The 23,655-nt window shown below is 35.5% G+C and overlaps 1 protein-coding gene across 1 annotated transcript in view; it reads right to left on the bottom strand.

Annotated features, from left to right (window-relative positions):
• Window positions 1–22,775, bottom strand: part of PPFIA2 (PTPRF interacting protein alpha 2) — a 438,359-nt gene extending 415,584 nt beyond the window's left edge. The window contains exon 1 of the mRNA XM_084794262.1: window positions 22,713–22,775. The gene's annotated coding sequence lies outside the window, so the exon portion shown is untranslated. The remainder of the gene's footprint in view (window positions 1–22,712) is intronic.
• Between the last annotated feature and the right edge of the window lie 880 nt (window positions 22,776–23,655).

Raw genomic sequence — 23,655 nt, 5'->3', positions numbered from 1 at the left:
AATATCAAATGAAATGTTAGTATTAGCCAGGTTCTCTAAAGGAACAGGCATGATATAGTGAAAATATATTAATGGATAAGAGATGTGGTCTGGTCAGCTTTACAAGCCCTGTCTCCCAATGGAAGTCTAAGAACCCCGTACTTGTTCAGCACACCAGGCTATATGATTCACTGGTCTTCACTCTCTATTGGAATGCCAACGAAATAAGTTCTGGTACCAGCAAAGGAATGCCTCTGTCACAGGATAGATAAAAGTGTCTATGAAAAAGAGGAGAAGCAGGAAAATGAATCTTTTTCATAGTTATTTTTAGCTGGGCTTCTACCAGAAGTTGAGGCCCTTAGTTAGTGTGAATCCTCATTCCTGATCCAATCAGGAAAACCCTCACATGTATGCTTAGCTGCTTGGGTTTTAGCTTATATCAAAGATTAAGATTGGCTACCAAGATGAGCCATCACAAGTCCATGCCTTGTCAGCTTGACACACAATCCCATCATGCTTACTTTCTAAAGGCAAACAATAAACAAGTCGTAATTCTTCCTAACATGACACAGTTATCCCACTTAAAACCACAAATGTATTATATATTTTATCATAGCTGGCAATGTCCATTGAACAATGCTTCGTCTTCAGTGTCTTATAGCTTAGAGTGATAACAACCACTGGTATTGCCTAAATTGATGTTACATTACACGATAAAGAAAGAAAATACAACTATGTATTTAATATATATGTGTGTGTGTGTGTGTGTGTGTGTGTGTGTAAACACATCTTAATAAAACATGATGAAACATTCTTGTCCGTTACAATCTTCACTTCTGCATATGGTACTGTGTCTCAACTAGTAGTTATAACTACCTTACTCCATTACTCATTCTTCTTTTTCCACCCATAAAAACTACCTCAGTAGGTCTTGGTAAGAGGAGTGACCCTTATCTTCATTCATGAAGTATTTGGGCTTTTTTGAGTTGTTGTAGCTTCTTGTTGAGTTTAAAAACAGGACATGGTAACACCAAGGATCTCCCAACATAATCTTCCTTATCTCCATTGCAGAGAAGCAATCCAATTTTCCCCATAGAGCATGCATCTAACAGACATTTCCACACTAATCATCTCTGTTAACCCTGTTCTCTTTTTTGTTTGTTTGTTTGTTTGTTTGTTTTGAGACAGAGTTTTTCTGTGTATCCTTGGCTGTCCTGGACTCACTTTGTAGACTAGGCTGGCCTCAAACTCACAGCAATCCATCTGCCTCTGCCTCCCAAGTGCTGACATTAAAGGCATGCTCCAGCACCACGCAGCATTAACCCTGTTCTCATAGAACTTTGTTGACTCCTCTGGGAGTAAGAACCCTCAGTCTTAGACCTAGGGGAGGGGAATAGGGTGAAAGCAGGAAGGACGGAGGAATGGGAGGATACGAGTGATGGGATAACAATTGAGTTGTAATCTGAATAAATTAATAAAATTACAATTAAAAAAAGACCTCTGTCTGCCAAAGAAATAACACTGTTAAGTTGTTTCCTCTCCCATACTTAGCAATGCAGCTTAGCTCTTCAAGGACATTACAATGAAGTCACCACTCACCAGGAGACCTTCAGTCACCTGAGAAAATCTGGTGATAGTGGTGAGCAATATTCTGGAAGTTTGTCATGGTTTCTCTCTACTTTGAACTCACTCTGACCTATTTAAATGAAAGCTCCATTAAACGCTAGTGAAGCACTATTGTGCATCATAGCCTTAAGCACCCTTGCTCTGGTAAATCTTGAATTCCGCATAGTTCCTCTGCACAAGTCACTGGGAAAGTCTAAACACTGGGTAGCCTGGATCAATAATGTTTCCAACACTCTTATTCCTTTGTTAGGCTCCTGGCTTACACACATCAGAAGCTTAAAGTAGCCAGAGGGAAGTCTGGACTTCCAGTTCAATGGGATGTTTGCTTTGTGTCCTGGCAGGAGGACTCCCCTGTCAAGACCCAAAACTTCTAGGTCAGCAGAACTTGAAGTCACAAGAACAGGAAGCAAAAGCTTTTGTCCTGGATCATTTGGGGTGACAGTGAATGGAACCACCGCCAATTTGTGATACAAAAACATTCATGGTATATATTAATAAGGTTTTTATTTTAATACAAATCAACATGGATTTGAATGTACAATATATGTTAGTATGATTGTACACCAAAGACTATAAATAATTTGGCATAAGCTATGAAAATAGCAAAGATTTAGCAAATAACAACTTAAAATTTCACATATAAAGATGTTTTCAATACAAATAGAAGACAAATAATAACTAATTAGAAAAGACGTGTACCTCAATATCTTCTCATTTAAACGTAAGAGTTAACCATTGGTAGGTAGTTAAACATATTTTGTTTTCATTGAAAGCTGTTCATGTTAACAATGAAATAGTTAAATAAAATGTATATGCTTATTGGTTAGCCTATTGCAAGCCTGTGGGGAATTTTTCTTTCTTTCTTTCTTCCTTTCTCTCTTTCTTGGAGTTTCAGAAAATACTTTTAAAATTTTTATTAAATATTTTTACATATACATTTATATTATTACACATATATACAATAAGCTACTATAGCAAGAAGAACCATGACACAATTAGACATTATATAAATGTTACATTCTTAGTGTTTTGGCTATTTGTATTTGACAGCCTTGAAGAAAACATCTTTCCTATCTTTGTGCATCCAAAATTCCAAATGTAAATCAATCTCTATCACATCTTTTCATTATCAACTTAAAACATCTATCTAGACCTAAAAACATCTTAACCTCTAAACAACTAAACTTCATTGTAAAACTAAACTACCTGGTCTTCAACCCAATCAGAGACATGAGAAGGAATAAAATTGATTATCTGAATATTCCGGGAGTGCAGGATAATGGCTTTCCAAGATGACAAAGACAGTTTACTACCTGCACAGTCACCCAAAACTCTCTTGATGTAAGAGTGCCCAGCCCATTGTGGGCGCTGTCACTCATGGCCAAATGGTCTTGGGTGGTATAGAAAAATAGGCCAAGCAAGCCATGGAGAACAAACTAGTAGGCAGTGTTTCTCCATGGCCTTTGTTTTAAGTTCCCAACTCCAGGTTCCTGCCTTGAGTTCCTTCCCTGACTTCCTTCAGTGATGGAGTATTACCTAAGATTTGTAAGATGAAATTAATCTTTTCCTTTTCAAACATTATATGCTTATTATTGAATTTAAACTTTAGTATGGATTTATGTATTTCTTTTTGTAAAAATGTATTGTTTTGTAAGAAGTTTATGCATGAGCATTGTATTAACATAATCTCTATATCTGCCTCTCCCATACCCTTATGACCTCGTCTTTAGTTATTATTGTTACATATACATGTTCATATATACAAATGTGTAGAGAAATATAAAACCTGCTGATTCCATTTAGTATTGATCATACACATATATATTTAGAGTTTGCAACTTAGAATTAGATCACTTATCAGAAGCTCGTCCTTGGAGAAGACTATTTTTCTTAGTAGCCATTCATTGTCTATAGCTCTTCACTTAGTTGGAAGACCTTGTGACATCAAAATGTCAACTAACGTCATTATGAATATCAAGGACTATATTGCTTCAATTTCATGGATGTAGTTCCCTGCCATATATAGAATACATTATCTTCTAGCATACCTTTTGGTCCTCTGTATCTTATAATTTTTCCTTCCTCTCTTTCATAACATTCCAAAAGCATTAGGTTTAGGAGTTGAATTGTAAATTTACCAATTGGGCATGGGCACCACAAAGTCAGTTGTCTATATTTTTACTAGTTTTAGTTTTCTGTGATGATCTCCATCTCCTCCCAAATTAAATTTTTTGATGAGACATGAAATCTACAGGCAAACAATTGACAAGTGTGACCTCTTAAAACTAAAACAGAAAAAAATTCTCTGTAGCAATAGAAATAACCAACAAGGTTTTTCACCTGCAGTGTGGAATAGGATCTTTACCAGCTACACATCTGATTGAGGATTAATATTCAGAATATACAAAGAACTTAAAAAACAAGAAAAACAATACTTAAAAATTGGGCTGTAGATCTGAACAGATGTATTTGCATTTTTTCCAAAGTTTCTTTTTGTAGCCTTAGCTGTCCTAGAATTCACTCTGTACACCAGGCTGGCCTCAAACTCACAGAGATCCACTTGCCTCTGCCTCCTGAGTGCTGGTACTAAAGGAATGCAGTATTGCTTTTTAATAGAGTTGTATTATATCGAACCTTATATTGCATGCCTTTAATTCCAACACTGGAGAGGCAAAGAGAAAAACATGCAAATGTTTGACTTCTAGGCTACATATGAATTCCAGGCATACCAAAGCTACCTACACACTGCATAAAAGAAAAAGTATATGATATTAATATACTATATTACTTACAGGAATCATGAAATAATCCAATACATATAGCAGGTCAAACAGCTATAATAATTCTTCACATTTTCTATATTCAATGGTAAGATTTGATGAGCGGCTACTTTTCTACTGAAAAGTAGTTCAGATGTCTTTACTCATCTGTGTCCTGCTCTTTGCTTCTTACATGGAGTTAGTAGAGAAAGCATACCTCCTAAGAAACCTGAAACACCACAGACACCATATTTCCCACACATTGCACTAGTGAGAAGAGCGCACAGCACAGTATCTAATTATAAGAGGGCCTACAAAAGCCTTAAACCCTGAAGAAGAAGAAAATCATTTTGGTAAAATCTTAGCCAGTGACTTTGTATATGGGTTGACCAGATGGCTTAGAGATAAAGCACACCGAGGCTTAGCTCCCAGCACTCACGTTGCACTGCACATGATCTGTTAACCTGTTTATGTGGGACCTGATACTTTCCGGTCTCCATGGGCAGCAGACATGCACATAATGCGCAGACGTGCATACAGGCAAAATACCCATCAATATAAAATAAAATAGATTAAATAACCCAATTATATTCTGATAAGAAAATTCACACAAATAATATTGATTTGCTTGGCGAAAAGGAATATGAACAAAATTAAACTTTTGCTGGCAAATAAAAATTTTAAATGGATTGAAAATGTTATGGGAACAACCAAATACATTCTAATGTCATTTAGGCTTGCCCCACAAGTTGTAATCCCATAACTGAGCCCATGATCAGGTCCATAAAGCTGTTCTGATAGTTCATAAACCCTGGGAGAAGATCTGATACTGTTATTCTTCTAAATGGACATAGTATTAAAGCAAATCATAATGACAATAGTTATACCCAGAGATTAAAGCATCTCTCAACCCTCAACATAGAAATTTCTTCCCACTATAAATGGTGATTATTACAGAGACTAGCAACTGGTGAAGGTGTAGAGGATCAAAGACTTCAGAGCCTCATTCCTAACTAGGATATTTATAACATATTCCTCCCCCACAAGGCTCTTAATCATCAGAGAGGAGGGATCATAGTAATTCTAAGAGCCAGAGCGGGTGGATGGTGACACTCAAACAGTGTTAGACAGATACAATGGGGCAGTTTTATGTAGGAAACTACAGAACTTGTGGCAGCATTCATAAGACCGGGAAAGCCATGCCACATAAAATCTCAGTATGGGCAAGGAGGTAGGTATAAAGTCCCATGTCTAGCTGAAGTTATATTGTCAAATGGTATCTAGTAGGAAAGAGAAAGTACGAATATATTTTTTAAGTGAATGATCTCCAGTAGGTTGACCATGCTCCAGTGGGTAGACATACTCCCAAGATTATATGAACAGTACAAATTAATCTCCATTGGCCTAAAACACAAAAGAAGAAGAAGAAGAAGAAGAAGAAGAAGAAGAAGAAGAAGAAGAAGAAGAAGAAGAAGAAGAAGAAGATGATGAAGAGGAGGAGGAGGAGGAGGAGGAAGAGGAGGAGGAAGAAGAGGAGGAGGAGGAAGAAGAAGAAGAGGAGGAGGAGGAAGAAGAAGAAGAGGAGGAGCAGGAGGAGGAGGAGGAGGGGGAAGAAGAAGAAGAAGAAAAAGAAGAAGAAGAAGAAGAAGAAGAAGAAGAAGAAGAAGAAGAAGAAGAAGAAGAAGGAGACAACATGATATTGTGGTTTAGGAGGTGGGCAGAATATGAAAGGGTTTGGAATGAATATGATCAAATTATATGAAAATCTCAATAGATTAATAAGAATACTAATAATAGATTAAACAATGGTTGATAAGATGGATTAGTGCTGAAGAGCAGCCAGGTTCAATGCCCAGAACTCACATTGTAGCTCACAATTGTCTGTTACCCTGTTTTTGTGGGACCTGATGCTTTCTGGTCTCCATGGGCATCAGATATGCATATGACGCATAGGCGTGGATACAGGTAAAACACCCACAATTGTAAAATAAGATAGATTAAATAAATTAATTGTATTCTGATAAGAAAATTCATACAAAATAATACTGATTGTAGTAGCAAGCATTTCTTTTAGAGGCTTTCATGATTAGTGTTATGCTTACACTATATGCTAGTTGTTTTCTTTGCAAAAATGCTGTTTAACATAAACATTACACAAAGCCCATGGTTGCTGACTCAAGGATGTACACACAAATAAATATATATTATCTTAGATGATAAAGTAGTGTGTGAAACTACATTAATCAGCCTTTATGCATGCACAGGGTTACCGTAAACTAGAATTTTGACAAATGTATACTTGAATTACAAATAACTAAGGCTATCTTTTTGTTGTTAAAGAATGTAGGCTGTGAGTCATTGTTTGAAAGCATAACATAAAGAAGCAAGTTACAGGGTGGTTTATATCACTAATATTAAATAACATTAGACCCAAGAGCAACATGTGTTGAGGCAAATAAGTACAGTGATGCTTCTAGTATATTTTTCTCATTCTTTTAAAAAAATAATAGTTTAGGTAGAAAATACCCCATTCCTAGTATTTCTAATCCAAACATTTCTTTTATTTATTTATTTATTTTATTATGTAAACAATGTTCTGCCTGCATGACTGTCCACAAGATCTCATTATTGATGGTTGTGAGCCACCATGTGGTTGCTGGGAATTGAACTCAGGACCTCTGGCAGAGCAGACAGTGCTCTTAACCGCTGAGCCATCTCTCCAGCCACTGAACATTTCTTTAGACTATTACAAAGTTTGCTATGGGAAGAAAAAAATAATCTCAATGCATTTAAAGTTTGAGGTAGAAAAGTTCTAGTGCAAAGACTCCTGACAGATTTTTTTTATTACTGTAATCCAATTTAAAGGTTTATATTTATAGTTAGAGTCATGGAATTTCCTAACCAACTCCATTCACTTAGATGAATAGACTAAGCTCAGTCATGTTAATCCCTACACTGAAGAAAAAACTTCTCAAGACATTCCTTGGTTTCTCATAGCTACTGCACAGCAAGAATGAAATGCAAGTTGTTAACATATGGCTCTCACCATTACTTCATTACTTTGATCATTGATATTACTGAAGCCAGTTGAACATTATCTTAACCAACAAGAAAAATAAGGTACCTGATTACCTTTGTCCTTTGGATGAGAAACCACTGTATAAAACTTCACATGAAAAGCCAGCTTCCTTGTTGTGTTCACAAACTTATGGAAGCAGGCATGCATAGTACACAGACCTTTTGGAATAATGGATGAGGATAATCCTCATTTCAGATAGAGTTTATACCCACTAAAAGTAAATAATAGAAATATATGTTTTAGAAATAATACAGAGGGATAATATCTTTAACATTAAAATAATATTAACCTATTTTAAGGCCCTAGGAATTAATGTCATGCAGGAAAATCTTTCTAGAATATAAATACACACACATATACATATACCAACTATTTTGGAAGCATTAGATATACCAGTATATGTATATACACACACTCATATATATGTATATATATATATATATATATATATATATACACACACACATAAAAATTGTGTGTTTCATCTATCTATGTACTGTGAGCCATATGTGGGGTGCATAGATTTTATGTCATGAACACTGAAGAATAAGATGTGAAAAGATGAGTCAAGCCAAAGTTAGGAAATAACAGGTATTCTAGTATTTGCTACTGAATATTTGTTTTTTTAAAAAATCACAGTAAACTGAAAGTTGAAGCAGCCAAATTGCATAGTACAAGTTCAGAATTAGAACTGTCAAGGACACTGTAATCAAACAGTAGCTAGATAAAGAACACTGGAAATGAGGGGCCCCGAAGCAGTTGAGTGTGTGTAGGGATCTTTCCAGTTGTCTGTGTGCATGTAGCGTTATGGGTTGTCCATGGAATATTATTAAATGGAAAAGTGTGGGCTTTCTAAAAGCATGGCAGCCTCCAGGCAATTAGATACAGCAGCATTCTGCAAGAGCAAGTAGTGAGAGAAAGCACAGTTCATTTATGTTTGGCAGCCTGCTTCAGAAGCCAAATATTTTTACCATGGACTAACACGAGGTAATAATCTTAAGGAAATCTTGCTTCAAGGGGAAAAAAATCACAGATCTCCATCTCTAAAACAAACGAACAACAAACAAAGCAGCAACAACAAAAACAAACAAACAAACAAACAAAACAGCATCAAATCATATGGTTAAAAGATTCAGTCATCCTCAGCAGGCCATTTTGTAAATGTTCACTTGCTACAAAAGACACACGAATAAATGTGTAGTTTGTAAAAATAAAAAAGAAGCAGACACAAAGCTTTTAAATTATTTGAGGATTGGTTTATATACCCAGGAAGCAAAATGTTTAAGTAGAACACGTAAGAGTTGTTCAATATAAGATAAACTGTTTTCAGAGCATGTTAAATATAAATAAAAAGAATGGAAAGCAGAGAAATGTTTGTATTCACACAAATTCTTTGGAAAAAATACTTTGATAGTATGCTAACACACCTGAAAAACCATACACATGAGAGTTTCTAAGAATTCTGGGTACAAAAGTCACACAAAACAACTCATATTGATGGCATCCTTATTTGGCTACCTGTTAGTGACATCAAAAGTGATCTTACGCCCAGCAGTGGTGGTGCACACTTTTAATCCCAGCACTTTTGAAGCAGAGGCAGGTGGATCTCTGTGAGCTTTGAGTCCAGCATGGTCTATAAATGAAATTCCAGGGCAGAAAGGACTGTTAACACAGAAGAATCCTGCTTCGAAACAAACAAAAAAAGTGACCTTATACATCCTTCAACCAAAGTAACACAAACACAATCCATGGCCTCCTATCAATACAGTTGTATTGTATAGCTACATCCACAGGGAAGGTGTGTTTCTTCTGTGTCTCTCTAGAGAGTATGTACCATCAAGTACTATTCACATTTCAGGATCCATCTCACATCTCTTCTATATCCCCCAGTTGTTCCACTCATGCCTTATGACTTCCGTGTGAAATGCTCCCTCTCAGGATCACTGTTTGCACACTGGGTCCCCAGCTTGGATTACTAATTTGAGAAGCTTAGCAATCCTTAGAAAGGAGAAATTACCTAGTGAATATAAGCCACAGAGGGCAGATATTAAGCATCATATCTATGCCTTATTGCTCTGTGTTCCACCAGCTATAAGCTTTTCTACCACTGACAAAGTCACTTCGGCTGCCGCCGCACACCACCCTGTCATAGTGACCCGCATTCCCTGGATCTTAAGCCAAAGTAAAAACAAAAACTGCTCCAGTGTGGAAGGTTGATGTCACAAAGAGAATAGTTCCAGTGTGTGAGGATGCCTCAGGTCTCAGGACCACCCACACTCTTTGAATATTGTCCCACTGTGTGATAACTGACTCCATCTTCTTACCTTTGCCTTTTAATAATTTATTCCTTAATTTTACAGTTTATTTATGGGTTTCCATAAGTATCTCATGTCATTTTATTTCCCTTGTCCTCCTCTCCACTATTCTGCCTGCTCTCTCTTCCACACCGTATCTTTTTGTCCCTAGAGCCCCTTTTCCTTTATGTTCTGCTGTCTCCCCATCTCCTCGCCTTGACTATCATTCTATTTCAGTAGCATGGGTGTCTTTACAATTTTTCAGTTCTTTACGCATGTTTTCTTCTTACCTGCATATACATATATACTAGGTTAGGATCCACATATGAGAGAGAACATACAATGTCATTCCAATCAAAGATTACCTTGTTCAAAATAATATCATCAAGTGACATCCATTTCCTGCAGATTTTCTGATTCCATTTTTCTCTACAGTTAAATAAAATTCCATGCTTTATACATGCCATATTTGCGTTATTCATTTCATCTGTGGGTGGCCATGAGGGTTGACATCATGTCCTTGCCATTGTGAAAGAATTAACGACAAGCATAGGTGTGGAACCGTCTCTTTAGTGAATGTAGACTTATTTGGGGATATGCTCAGGAGTGGTGCAGCTACGTCATATCTTAGTAGCTTTTTGTGAATGTGCACACATTCATGTTTATTAGTTTAATGTGTGGATAATGATATCAAAGGAAAATACAAACAGATAACAAGAAACAGACACAGCAGAGCTGGCAGCTCGAGTGAGGATAGATTGCAGGACATAGGTAGGGAGGGTTAGCCTGAAATGAAGGATGAAAGTCTGTACATGGATAATACACGAAAGAACATGCAAATCTTTAAAAGTGGTTTAAATACAATCCTGAAAACCCCTGTCCTAGTAAAAGTTTAAGTCAAAGACATGGGGTATGTTCAAGAAAGTGGCTGTTGTGAATAGTGAGGTAAATTGCCAAGAAGTTACATGGGAAATATGAAGAGAATATGTAGGCTGAGACAAAACGGATACAGTTTTGTGTTCAGTTTCATTGTCTCACTGTGAGCTATCAAGGTGGAAATATTGAAAGAAAATTTAATTGAGTATACATTGGTATTTTGCCTGCATATGGGTCTGTGTGAGGGTGTCGATCAAATCCCCTGGACCTGAAGTCATAGACAGTGTGAACTGTCTTGTGGGTGCTGGGAATTGAACCTGTGCCCTCTGGAAGAGCAGTAGTTCTCTTAAGCACTGAGATGTTCTCCAGCCCCCAGAATTTCCTCTTAATGGAAGGTACACCACACACAAATACAAAGTAGATATTCAGCTCACTTGTGTCTGGAAACAAAGAATAGTGCATACCAGCTAGAATGAGGAAATAAAATCTCTTTGCAGGATTTATAGGAAATAAACAAAATTTAAAATCCTTAGAGGCCTGGTGGCACTCAGAGGAAGGATAGCAGGCTACCAAGAAGAGACTTAATACTCTATGAGCATATACAGGGGGAGGAAGTCACCCTCAGTCACAGTCATAGGGGAGGGGAGTAAGGGGAAAATGGGAGGGAGGGAAGAATGGGAGGATACAAGGGATGGGATAACAACTGAGATGTAATATGAATTAATAAAATATATTTTAAAAGCCTTAAGCCATGTAATAACATGACAGGCAAATTTCAATACTATAATATTAACTGTAAAAGATATGAAGAGTGAGCATGTATATTTGTGAGCAGTATGTTTCCTTAATGTGGACACATATATTTGCAATTAAATTTTGCTTAGTGAGATTAAAATAAGTTTTAAAAAGTAGTTTAAAATATCAAATAGAACCTCAGCTTATGATAGATGCTTTTAAATATTAGTAGTATTTGAAATTATGAGAAAGGATGCAATTGGTGATGAAGAACATATGAATTAGATGAGACAAGAGAAGAATGATGAAACTCCAAATGATTATTGTAGTGAGGAGATCCCTCTGACAAGAAATAACAAAAGAAGAACAAAAAAAGATTAGTTTTTTAAAGGCAGAGGAAGCAAGTGTAAGAAATGGGAGAGGAGACTCAGAGCATTCCCAGAAAGTCAGAGAGGTAAAAGTTAGACCAAATTCTTTGGATTGAACATCAACAAATGCATATATAATCCAACCGGTTCAGGAAAATTAAAAAAAAAAAAAAGATGATTGCAGAAAAGAAGTCATAATGACTCAAAGAGATTGCAGAAGATTCTTAAGTGGAAATAACGACATTCCAATAAATGTGATTGCTAATGGCATGAGAGGAGGAGGCAAGCTGGAGGGAGATAATGGCAGTTTTTGTCTTGAGAGCCAATATGGCTCTAAGTGGTCCATTTCAGAATCTCCTGAAATATGAGGCAATGTTTGCATCTACACACATAAGTGCATTTCTTTGAGACGCATAGTTACTGTTATTATGTGGTATTTTTTTCTCCTTTATTAATTTATTCTTGTTACATCTCAATGGTTATTCCATCCCTTGAATCCTCCCATTCTTCCCTCCCTCCCATTTTCCCCTTATTCCCCTCCCCTATGACTGTTCCTGAGGGGATTACCTCCCCCTGTATATGTTCATAGGGTATCAAGTCTCTTCTTGGTAACCTGCTGTCCTTCCTCTGAGTGCCACCAGGTCTCCCCCTCCAGGGGACATGGTCAAAGGTGAGGCACCAGAGTATGTGAGAAAGTAATATCCCACTCTCCACTCTACTGTGGAGAGTGTTCTGTCCATTGTCTAGATCTGGGTAGGGGTTTAAGGTTTACGGCCTGTATTGTCCTTGGCTGGTGCCTTAGTTTGAGCGGGACCCCTGGGCCCAAATCTGCCTATCATAATGTTCTACTTGTAGGTTATGTGGTATTTTAATTCAATCAGATAAACTAACTATAGCTATGTAGATATAATACTGATTGCTTTTATGCACTGTGAATATAATGTTAAAAAGATTAAAGGACCTGAATATATTCATAACAAACACATATTATTATCAGCTTTGTTTGGTTTATGATGAAAAATAATTTCTTTATGTATATTTTGGCAGGAATTACTATTACTAGTATTCAGTCCACTCTTAAGAAGATACAAATAATCACCTAATATCACATTCATTGCCTACCCTTCTGTGCATGGAATAGTCCTCTCTTCTGTCTTAAATCTGCTCATATTTATTGCTCGTGAAATGTAAACAGAAGTTGTCATGTCATGTCCTCACAGAAATGTGAAACAGTTTTATAATTTTCCAAGGCTCCTTTCTCCCTGCCATAGATCCAAAGTAGCTGACAGCTTAAAGACAGAACAGCACACAATACATATTCCTTACGTCCACACCTTGCCAAGTAGTTTTGCACAATTATACCCATTTGAAATTGGCAGCAGTTTCAAGCATTTGTAGCTTAAGCAGTGTACTAAAAGGACTACAACAGGCATGTCAGTGGAAGATGTAATTACAGGGTGAAGGAAAAACTAACTCTATACACATATATGCACACATACAAACAATATAAATTAACATATACCTAGAAAGATATATAAATATATAGATAAATTATTGATAGTTAGACAGATAGGTAGATGATAGGTAAATTAGCTAGTAGATAAGTAGATGATAGATAGATGATAAATATAGATGATAGATGGATAGATAGGTAGATAGATAGATAGATAGATAGATAGATAGATAGATAGATAGAAACCAAGCTAAAAAAAAATAGCTAAAGCTGCAATTCTTGGCCTGTAAGAAACAAAGGAAGGTACAAAGTAATTATCTTAAAAGAACTAAAAATAAGGTTATGTATTTTTTTTCTACTAACCGTGTGAAAAAACATTGTATATGAAACACATGTGGACTAGGCTTTAAATGTAACATTAAATTAATTACACAAATCAAATGTAGTTGGGACATTGTGGAAGTGGATAAAAATGTGAAAGAAAAAAAAAAAAGATCATCTGAGAAAATGGTATCTTACAATTCAGAGAGTGAGGGAGAGAGACACCTTAGAACACTTGGTCCTAAATGGGATGTCTTCATCAAACTCCTCCATCTTATCAGCTAGCTATGAAGAAGAGGATTCAGAATGACTGTAAGAGCCAGAGGAGATGGATAGCACTAAGGAAACTGCCTCCCGTGTACAACAGGACTGACACACATATGAACTCACAAACCCTGGTCAGCATGCACTTGGTCTACACAGTTTCAAGCCAGATGGGGTCCCAGTGCTAACAAGAGAAAGTAGACATGAATTCTCATGACTAACTAAAAAGCTATCTACAATTGACACCTGCTTGCAAAGAAAGAACCAGTTCCCTCCAGTGGTTTCTCATTGGCCTTGGGTATATAAGTCACATTTAAGTCTATGTGGCACCAATGCCCTGCATTACATGGTTAATGTAAAACAAACTCAATGGTATTTTGGTAGATTGCTTGTCTTACAGTGTTTTGTTTGGACATTTTTTTTTTGCCACACTGCCCATTTGCTTGCATATTACGCTTTCTGATTTTGTGATTTTATGGATTTTGCTTATGTATGTGTCAGTGTGTTGTCTCTGTCTCTGTCTCTGTCTCTGTCTCTCTCTCTCTCTCTCTCTCTCTCTCTCTCTCTCTCTCTCTCTCTCTCTCTGACAGAGAGAGAAGTTGGGTATGTAGGGAACAGGGGAGGTTATGGGAGAAGTTGAGGGAGAAGAAGTGCTCAGAATATATTTCCTGAAGACATTTTTGTCACTTAAGAAAATAAAAAGAGCAACGTCTTAGGTACTAAGAGATAACACAGGTAAAAGAATTATCATAGCTGAGATTATTAAATTGTTTTTATAGATGAAAATTTTTAGTGTGAGAAAATAATTGAAAGGTATTGGCAATAAAAATAAAAAATGATATTTATTCAATTGCATATGAAATTAAGGAACCGGAGAAAGAAATACAGAGATTGTAGATGATGTTTTATGGATAAAACTGGACAATAGGAACTTTAAGGAGAAGTGTCAGCCAAGTCGCCTAAACCACTTCTTCCTACTCAAATTTTGTAAATATTATTTGTCTTATCCTAGATACTATGCTAAGACTCCATAACACATTAAATCTTGCTTTCAGGTGATGATGCAACAGGAGTAAAAGAAACAAACAAAATGTCAAGATTATTGTCCTCGTGACTCTTTCCATTCTATATTCATTGATTCCAAAATATATAGTAAGATGTCATTTCACCAGACAGTCCATCAATGCTGTGAGCACAAATACAAATGTTAGTCACTGTACAGCAGTGCAACGTTTTAAAAGCAGTGAGCTTTATGTTGTGTGTGTCTAGTATCTGTGTAGATGTATAGAAACACAGAGAGAGGCATAGAGAGAGAGATTCAGAGGATAGGGGAAAAAAGAGAGAGACAAAGACAGAGACAGAGCAAATTCTTAGCAATTGTTTACTATTCTTAGAGAGAAATGGAGTTCGATTTCTAGCACCGACACTGAGTGCCTCAAAATCACCATTTAGAGCACCCCATCACCTCTGACCTCTGTGAATACCTGCACTCATGTGCATATACATATCAAACCAATAAACAGAATTTGTTTTTAATTAAAAGAGAGGAATTTGGTCAAGAAGAACATAACAAATACTCTGCTTTTCCTAGTAAATCTAAAGGAAAAGTAAATACAAATGCAGTTTCCAAAAAAAATTTTCTACTTTTGTATATGCGTATGTGCCTGTGTGTATATGCATACATTAATATGGGTGCCCACCCTGGCCAGAAGAGGGCGTCAAAATCCTTGGAGCTGGAGTTACAAGTGATTGTGGGTCGCTTGACGTGGGATGGAACTTCTGTTATCTGCAAAGGGTAACAATATTTTAGTAGTCAATTTTATCTCCATGGCCCCACAAACGGGATTTGTTTTAAGCTGCTTCTCCGGGTCTCTATTGCACCTATTTGTATTATGTTTGCTGTTGTGTGCTTAAAATATTCAACACAACATGTTGCATATATAAAGGCACATAAATATAATACATGCAGTCCTACATAGAGATATACATATACAAAATCTATCTATATGTATTTATGTATATATATATTACATGTAGAGATAATGAACATTTAAATGTTTATATATATTTATATACCCTAAGAGGGAGAAATTGCAATAAATTAATATGCATATAGCATATGACTAGTCACCCATTTCCCCTCTGTCTGACAAGAATAGCCACAACCCTCCCATTTTGCAGAATTTTAAAGCACTTCATTATTGTTAGCTACAGTTTTCAGGTTTTACATAGACCTGCTGACTTGTTCATCCTGCATGTTTCCTGTTTTGTATCTTCTTCCTGCATGGTACTTGATGTTCCAATTCCTCTGGAGGCACAGCCCACAAGCCCCACAGAAAGCCACCAAGGCAGACACCAAATTTGATCTCTTCTACATGCACACATGAACATCCATATCTTAAAATGTACCTGCATGCACATATTAGTATACACACATACATGTGACACACACATGTACACAAAGACAGTAATTTTAAAATACTTTTAAGGATACTTTTGGTCCAATTTCTAATTTCATTTTGAAATATGAAGGTGAAAGATTAGGTCTGAGTTTCCTAATATTAAAAAACTATGTCTAAAAAGCGATTTGTGCCTCTCTAACTGTAGTAAATGCTTTTCTTATCATTTCATTCAATTTTAAGTGAATTATCTTCAGAATTAGTAAACTTATATTAGTTAATGCCTTAGTTTGATAACTAAACTTCAATTAGAATGAATTTCTTCTTTCTTTTTTTCTTTTTTTACTTTTTTTTATGTTTTTTGAGACAGGGTTTCTCTGTGTAGCTCTGGCTGTCCTGGACTCACTTTGTAGACCAGGCTGGCCTCGAACTCACAGCGATCTGCCTGCCTCTGCCTCCCAAGTGCTGGCACCACTCCCGGCTATAGAATGAATCTCCTAACACACTCTGTTTACCTTTTAATGTAATTTACTGATCTGTCTCTCAATATGGGATATCTTTTTAAAAGTTAAAATTAAAAGGTCATGTATAATGAACAAATAACTTCGCAGACATTGTGATATTACCATATCTCTATGTAAATATCTTCTCTTTTGCCTCAAAGTCAATGTATCTAAAATAAAATTTATGCTGCTTCTTTTCATGGATAATTCCTCTAAGGTGACCCTACTGTATGACATGTTTATCATCTCAGTAACTAAGGCTTGTTCTCTTCAAATCCCCACCTAATTCTAAATTTTACCTTACAAATAGTATAAAGGTGGACTTGTCCAATTTTAACTGCAAAATATTACTGTTTTCTTCTTCCGTGACTCTTTATTTCATATCTTATTATTGTAAAAGTCATTTACCTGGGGCTAAGGAGAGCCCTCAGTTGATAAAATACTTACAGTGCAAGCATAGGTACCTGATATACAGTTCCCAGAACACATGTAAAAGGCAAAAATAGCAGAGTTGAAGGTATAAGGGAAGCACTTTGCCATTTTGCCTATACACAAGGTGTGTGACTCTAAGGTAAGGGAATGGAGTTAGCTTGACTAGCAGTATCCAGGATTTACACAAATATCAAAAAAGCAGAACTGTAGCCAGGGCGTGTGCAACAGCTAGACATAAGGTGTTAACCTCTTTCACTCTATCTTAGGATAGTCAGGTAACTAAATAACACCCCAGAAGAATGATTTAAGCACATTGTCTGGGTAAATCCTGTCTGCTGCTTGCCAACAGGTGTAAGGCAGATTATTTAATCTCTCTGTGTTTCTCCACGTCATCATGTGTAAAATAGGGATACAGTGATGTCTACGCTGTAGGACTAAGAAGGACATTCACACAAAAGGCTCAATGAGTGATGGCTGTAATTAGAGTGAGCAATTCCTGACTAGGAAACCTGGCAAAACTGTAATTGTATCTGAAATAAAAATTACAAGTCCTAAAATAGCTAATGTGTATGGACAGATGAAAGTCAGGGGTGGCCTCAATAAAGAATGGTACCTGTTCCAGCCTCTCAGTTCTATAATCTCTAATTAAGAAAGTACACAGCTAACCAATGCATACTTCATATTGACATGAAAACTGCTATTATATCATTTAGCTTAATAATAAACATATATTAATTATCATGATATATATGTCACTACTATATGTTATTCAAATAAATTTGAGGGTTTTTTTAAAGCTAACTTTTAATTACAATAAAACTACAATGTTTCCTTGTTGGAAAGTGGTCCAAAAGTGGAGTCACATGACAATTCTGAGTGCTTGTGAGAAAACTCCAAGAAAGCAAGGCAAGAGTCTTGGGACCTCAGTTTCTTCAGAAATGCAAAACTGCTCTTTAAATGGCGTTTTGTGCACCTTCCCAGTGTAGCAGATAGGACTGAGTTTATTTCAGATTATTCATCACAACTAGCTATTGCTATTTGTCTGTATGCTACGATGGAAAAGCAAGTTTTTGCCAGATACATTTTTCCAACACATGCTTTTCCACCACATGTGGCCTGTCCTTGTGATTGAACACTTTACACACATGCATCTTCTCAATCCTCAGAATACAAATTGCCTGAGGTTTTAATACAGTTGACTATTGCACGAGACTTTACTGCACCTCATTAATCACCTCCATTCTCCCAGGTCCTACGTAGAGCGGTAACACTTCCCCATTCCCTTTTGCCCTCCAAATCCTATGTCACTCTTCCATTCTCTCTCAAATACGTAGATAGACCATACAGGTCATTTAGTGTGGCTAGTGTAGATATGGTTTCAGAACTGACCACTTTGTATTGAACCTTTGAGAGAGGCTAGATTCTCCTCCTCTCACATTGACTAGTGTGCCTGTGGTTCTTTTCCCTATGAAGTTTTCCCTTTCAGAGCTGATGTGTCTATTGTCATTGGATTGTTCAGGTCTTATTTTAGGCAGCCATATTACCACGCTATTATGGGTGAAGCAGCTTCTTTGTCATTTCTAGGGGACATACTCGCACACCAGACTTCCAGGTCCTCTGGCTTTGGCCATCTCCCTATGCTCATTTGGAGAGGGTGAATCAAAATTGTCCTTTTTAGAATGAAGAGTGTATTTCTAAAACATACGTTGTGTCCTAGCCAACATATGAGACAATGCCAGCTAAAGTCGTCCTTCAGATAACAGAGTATATAAAGCTTTAAAAAAATAAGGCATATGGAAAAATACTAATATTAATATATTTATTCTAGTGTTTTATTATTTGTGTGTTTTATATCTTTGAAACCATCTTATCTAAATCAGTCAGTGATCCATTAAATAAATCTTTACAAATACAATGGAACTGACAAAAACTATAACTTTAAGCAGTAACCACAATAAGTACTTAATATCAATGATTTTTCAAAGTAAACAACATCTAATCATGATTCTCTAAGCTATTGCTTTTATTCGACAATATAAGAAGCAGGCGCTGGAGTCTTCCTCTAACAGTGCAGTGTGGCTGCTGATAAATGGGACACAGAAAACAGTAAATGAGAGTTTCTTTAGGAGGGTGTTGTTTTTTTGTACTGTTTGTTTCTTTGTTTCTTTGTTTTTGAGACAGGGTTTCTCTGTGTCCTAGATTTGCTTCATAGACCAGGCTGGCCTCAAACTCACAAAGATCCACCTGCCTCTGCCTCCTAGAGTGCTGGGATTACAGGGGTGTGCCCTGCTGAAGTACTTTTTATTACATTTTAAAATATAAATTACTCACTTGAATAAACTTAATGTCTACTTTTCTGTATATTGACTTAAGCTTTATTTGTTTACCCCTCCACTTTTTGGAGTTGTCTTTTCTTTTTCTCTTTCTTTCTTTCTTTCTTTTTTCTTTTCTTTTTTGAGACAGTATTTCTCTGTGTAGCCCTGGCTGTCTTGTATTCACTTTGTAGACCAGGCTAGCCTGAAACTCACATAGATCCGCCTGCCTCTGCCTCCCTGAGTGCTGAGATTACAAGCACTGAGCTCATCTTCAGAGCTGTCTTTTATGTAATGGAACATTGTAACCACTCAGGGCAGCTTCCAAGATCAAGAATGGCAGTTGTGAGAAAATATCTCTATCTATCAGTATTAGGATTTTGTATTTCCTTATCAGAAATTATTTTCAAAATTTTAAGAAAAAAAACCAATTGTTATTAAAATAGGTTACTTCATGAGATAATATTTATATGATAAAATTTCAATGCCCAAATTATATTATATTATGATAAGCTGTATCCCAAGAAAAAATTAAAATACCATAAAAGAGATATTAAAATTGCATTAGTATTAAAGCTCTTTCCAATAAAACGAAAATATAACTATTAATTAATATTTTTACACAATCATATATTCAATACTTATATCAGTCCTCAGTTAAGAATATCATCACATTATATATATATCAAAAATTACAATTATTTTAAGAACTTAAGTGTTTATCTTTTAATTTTGTTCATCTCAGAAAAAGTATTATATTTATATCAAATGATCTAATGTTATGCTATGAGTAATCTCCACATAAATATATATTAAGCACAAATGAAACTGTATATGAGAGATCATGCATATTTTTCAATTGACACAATAAATTTGCCTGATAAAATGAGCATTCTCTTTTCAGTATAAAATTAGCATGCAACTACTGAATAAGAATTTTTATTAATTTCTCACTGCATAAGATGCTCTATGCCCATTCACTACATATTTTTCAATCTCTTTTTTCCATATCCTTATGGATTGTCTCTATTTCTCATATTTGTTCAAAAAGGAACTGTTATGTCCTAACTGTATATGTATGGTTGATATGTAAATGAAAATCTTGCTAGGTATTACTTTACAAAATCATATTAACTGCAAAGTTTCCCAGATACTATTTGCAATTATTTATTTTCTTGCTATAGGAATAATGTATTTTTTCTATACTTGCCTCACCCTAAATGTCCTCTAAGTCATTTGATTAATTTCTATTCTAGCACAAAAGAACCCATTTACATTACTCAAGTTAGAAAAATTATTCAAACTTCCAGAGTTGCATTGATATTAGCTATTTGAGAAGTTTTACTTAAAACCTCTGCTTAGAAAAGAAAAGGCATTTTAGGAAGGAATAACTATATTATGATATCTCAATAAGGTGATTGAGATACCAATTCATCAATAGACTGTAAAAATGTGTAGATTGGCCCCAGATGGATATCAACAATCTAACCCACTACAACTTTTATTAGTCACTTATTTATCAAAGGATAGACAAGCTGGTTCCATCTAGATTAATATACAACTATCTTGTAGTGATTAGCGACTACGTAGCTTGTCCTCTAAAGATTAGAGCAACATGTTGAGGTTACTCTTCAGTTGGTGACCTTTGTTTCTTGAAACCTTGGCTATTTATAGGTCTTGGTTTCAAGGTTAATTGTGTCATGTCCACTTTGCTGTCATTTTTCTAAGATAAATCCATTCTTAAATGATGTCACTGCAAGCACAATTTTTTCACCTCAAAATTCATCCTGACCATGCATTTCACAATTTAATCATTGTGAAAGGAAGCTGAATTAAAATGCTATCATATTAAGTGATGCCTTTAAACTGAGTGCTACTGCATTCTCATATTTCAAATTTTCATTGTTAAAAGTGAAGCTACTTTTAAATAACTTAAGAACATGAAACCACACAGAGTTTTTAAAAATCAGAATGAGAAAGCAGATTCTTTGTATAGTCTTATAATATTTATTTGAAAGAGAAGAAAATTAGATATGCTCTTTCCAAATAATTTCCTGTATAATCAGATAAGTGGCAATGGAAAGTACAGTGGACTGAAATATGTGAGAAGATTTTAATTTCCTTGGAGACAAATGCTCACCTAGAAGAAATTTGGGAATAAGTGACTGTCAGAGTGAGGTCCTTTCCTATTATGATAAATGCTGTGACTCTGTGACCCTATTGTGAATTTTTAAAAAGTAGTAATCATTATAAGAAAGCTGAAAAGTATGAAATGACTTTTAAAAATTTGTTTACTGACTTAAGATACAAGTAACACATTTGTTCTTTTTTATCTGTTTATTAAGACATTTATTAAGTCCAGAAATTATTTAAAAAGTAGGCATGGAAGTTTTCATTGTAGCTTAAATGTACCCTATAATATTTATCTCTCATTCTGGAATCTAATTTGCCTCCATAGGTGATCAGATGGTCACTGAAATATTCTTCTATGTAGAATGCATATATGTCTTTGATAATTTAAACAAAAGATAGCTGAGGTTCCTCATACAGCATTTAAAACCATAGGTGTGCTCTATATTTATGACAACAAGGGAAATTATTGACAAAATCTTCTCTGTATATGTCTTTGTTTGGCTGACAGGCAAAAGTGGGTTAATTTATATTCTTTTAAGGTTTTAGTATATGAGCTTTTAAATTTCTACTTCACATTGCAATAATTAATGTAATCAGTTATTTCATCTCTATGTGACAATATCAATAGATAACATCCATACAATTTAACTCATCATCACATAATATTTTATTGAATTATTTACAAAAAATAGTTGGTGTTTTTTATTTTGTGACTTATTTCAGAATATTAAATCGTTGCAATCATAAATCAGGTAACTGCCTGAGAAGCTGGTGTCCACCTTGAAATTTCTCTGCCATTGAGTGAATTAAGGTCACATTTTGTTATCTCTATTTAAGACTTTCCACAACAGACTGGATATCTCTATTTTTACTAAAAGCATCAATTGGCTAATGGAGGTATCTAAACAGATAAATAAATCTAAGTATCTAATTAAGATGTTTGATACAATGTTTAGTATCATATAAATTTATAACAACAGAAATCAAGGGAAAATGATCTTTTCCCCTGAGTGCAACTGTAATCACAATATTTAAGCATTAATCCTGACAGTTTGCCTTGGTGTTTCATCAGTCCTTCATCCCCCACAGTAAATCATAATATGAACTAGAGCCGGAGATTGACATAAGAATGCATATAACCATAATAAATTAAAATAAAATTATTTTATCCATACTTACATGAAGTTCAGCTATCTTCCTTTTGTATTATATCCTGTCTTTGCACAATCATTTTATCCTGTTATTGAAAAGTCCTGCTGTTTGCCTTTCTCCAACACAATAGAGAACTAACAATAGAACTGTTCAATGATGAAACCATGGTTACATTTGAAGAAGTTCTTTATGCATTAGTCAGAGATTCTATTAATTTGTGTGTGTGTGTCCTTCATTGCAGACCTAGTCTAGTACTTTAAAAAAAAATTGTACTCTTAAGGAAAATAAAATAAGAGGCAATTCGGGAAATGCAACAATTTTTATTAGATAATATTATAGGTTCTTAAATAAGATACAAAAAAATTTAAAAAGACAAAATGTAACCTTTAGTTTAACAAATGGAAAACAGCACCTTCTTATTGGCACTGTTTGTTCCACTCCAGTGAAATGTGTGGAGTGAGCATTGTGGATTTTGGCATCAGCCTGATTTAGACATGTTTTGAATCTGTTGCCCCAAGAGATCCCTATACATCACTGCTCTTGCACATTATCTTGACTATATATAGCATCATTTGGTCAGAAGTGCATGGTTTGAACACTTGTATGTTATTGCTGCTCTGCTTTGCAGAACTGAAATTCTCCCTAAGACTATCCACATATCTGCTGCACATATATTCTGCTACTTTCTGTTCTATGCTCTAGGAGTTGACCTTGTTCATTGGGACCTATTGTTTTTCTTTAAAGCAAGGAGACAAAGAACCTTAAGATCCCCCAAATGTCTTCTGGCCGCAATGGAGCAATGCTGTGTTCCAGCAGCTCTTGCTTGCAGCAAGCTCTGCAGTTTGAGTTCATCAGCCCTCTCAATGCCTTCATGTTCATGAACACCTTTCATTTCCCATACCCAGTTCAGAAGAAAAGTTCTACCCTGCTCCAGTTAAATCTCCAATCACCACAGGATAACAAATAAAAT

This window comes from Acomys minous (genome assembly GCF_964271855.1).
Source record: "Acomys minous genome assembly, chromosome: 9".
Lineage (NCBI taxonomy): Eukaryota > Metazoa > Chordata > Mammalia > Rodentia > Muridae > Acomys > Acomys minous.
Note: the sequence above shows the minus strand (reverse complement) of the source record. Positions and strands in the feature narration are given on the sequence as shown.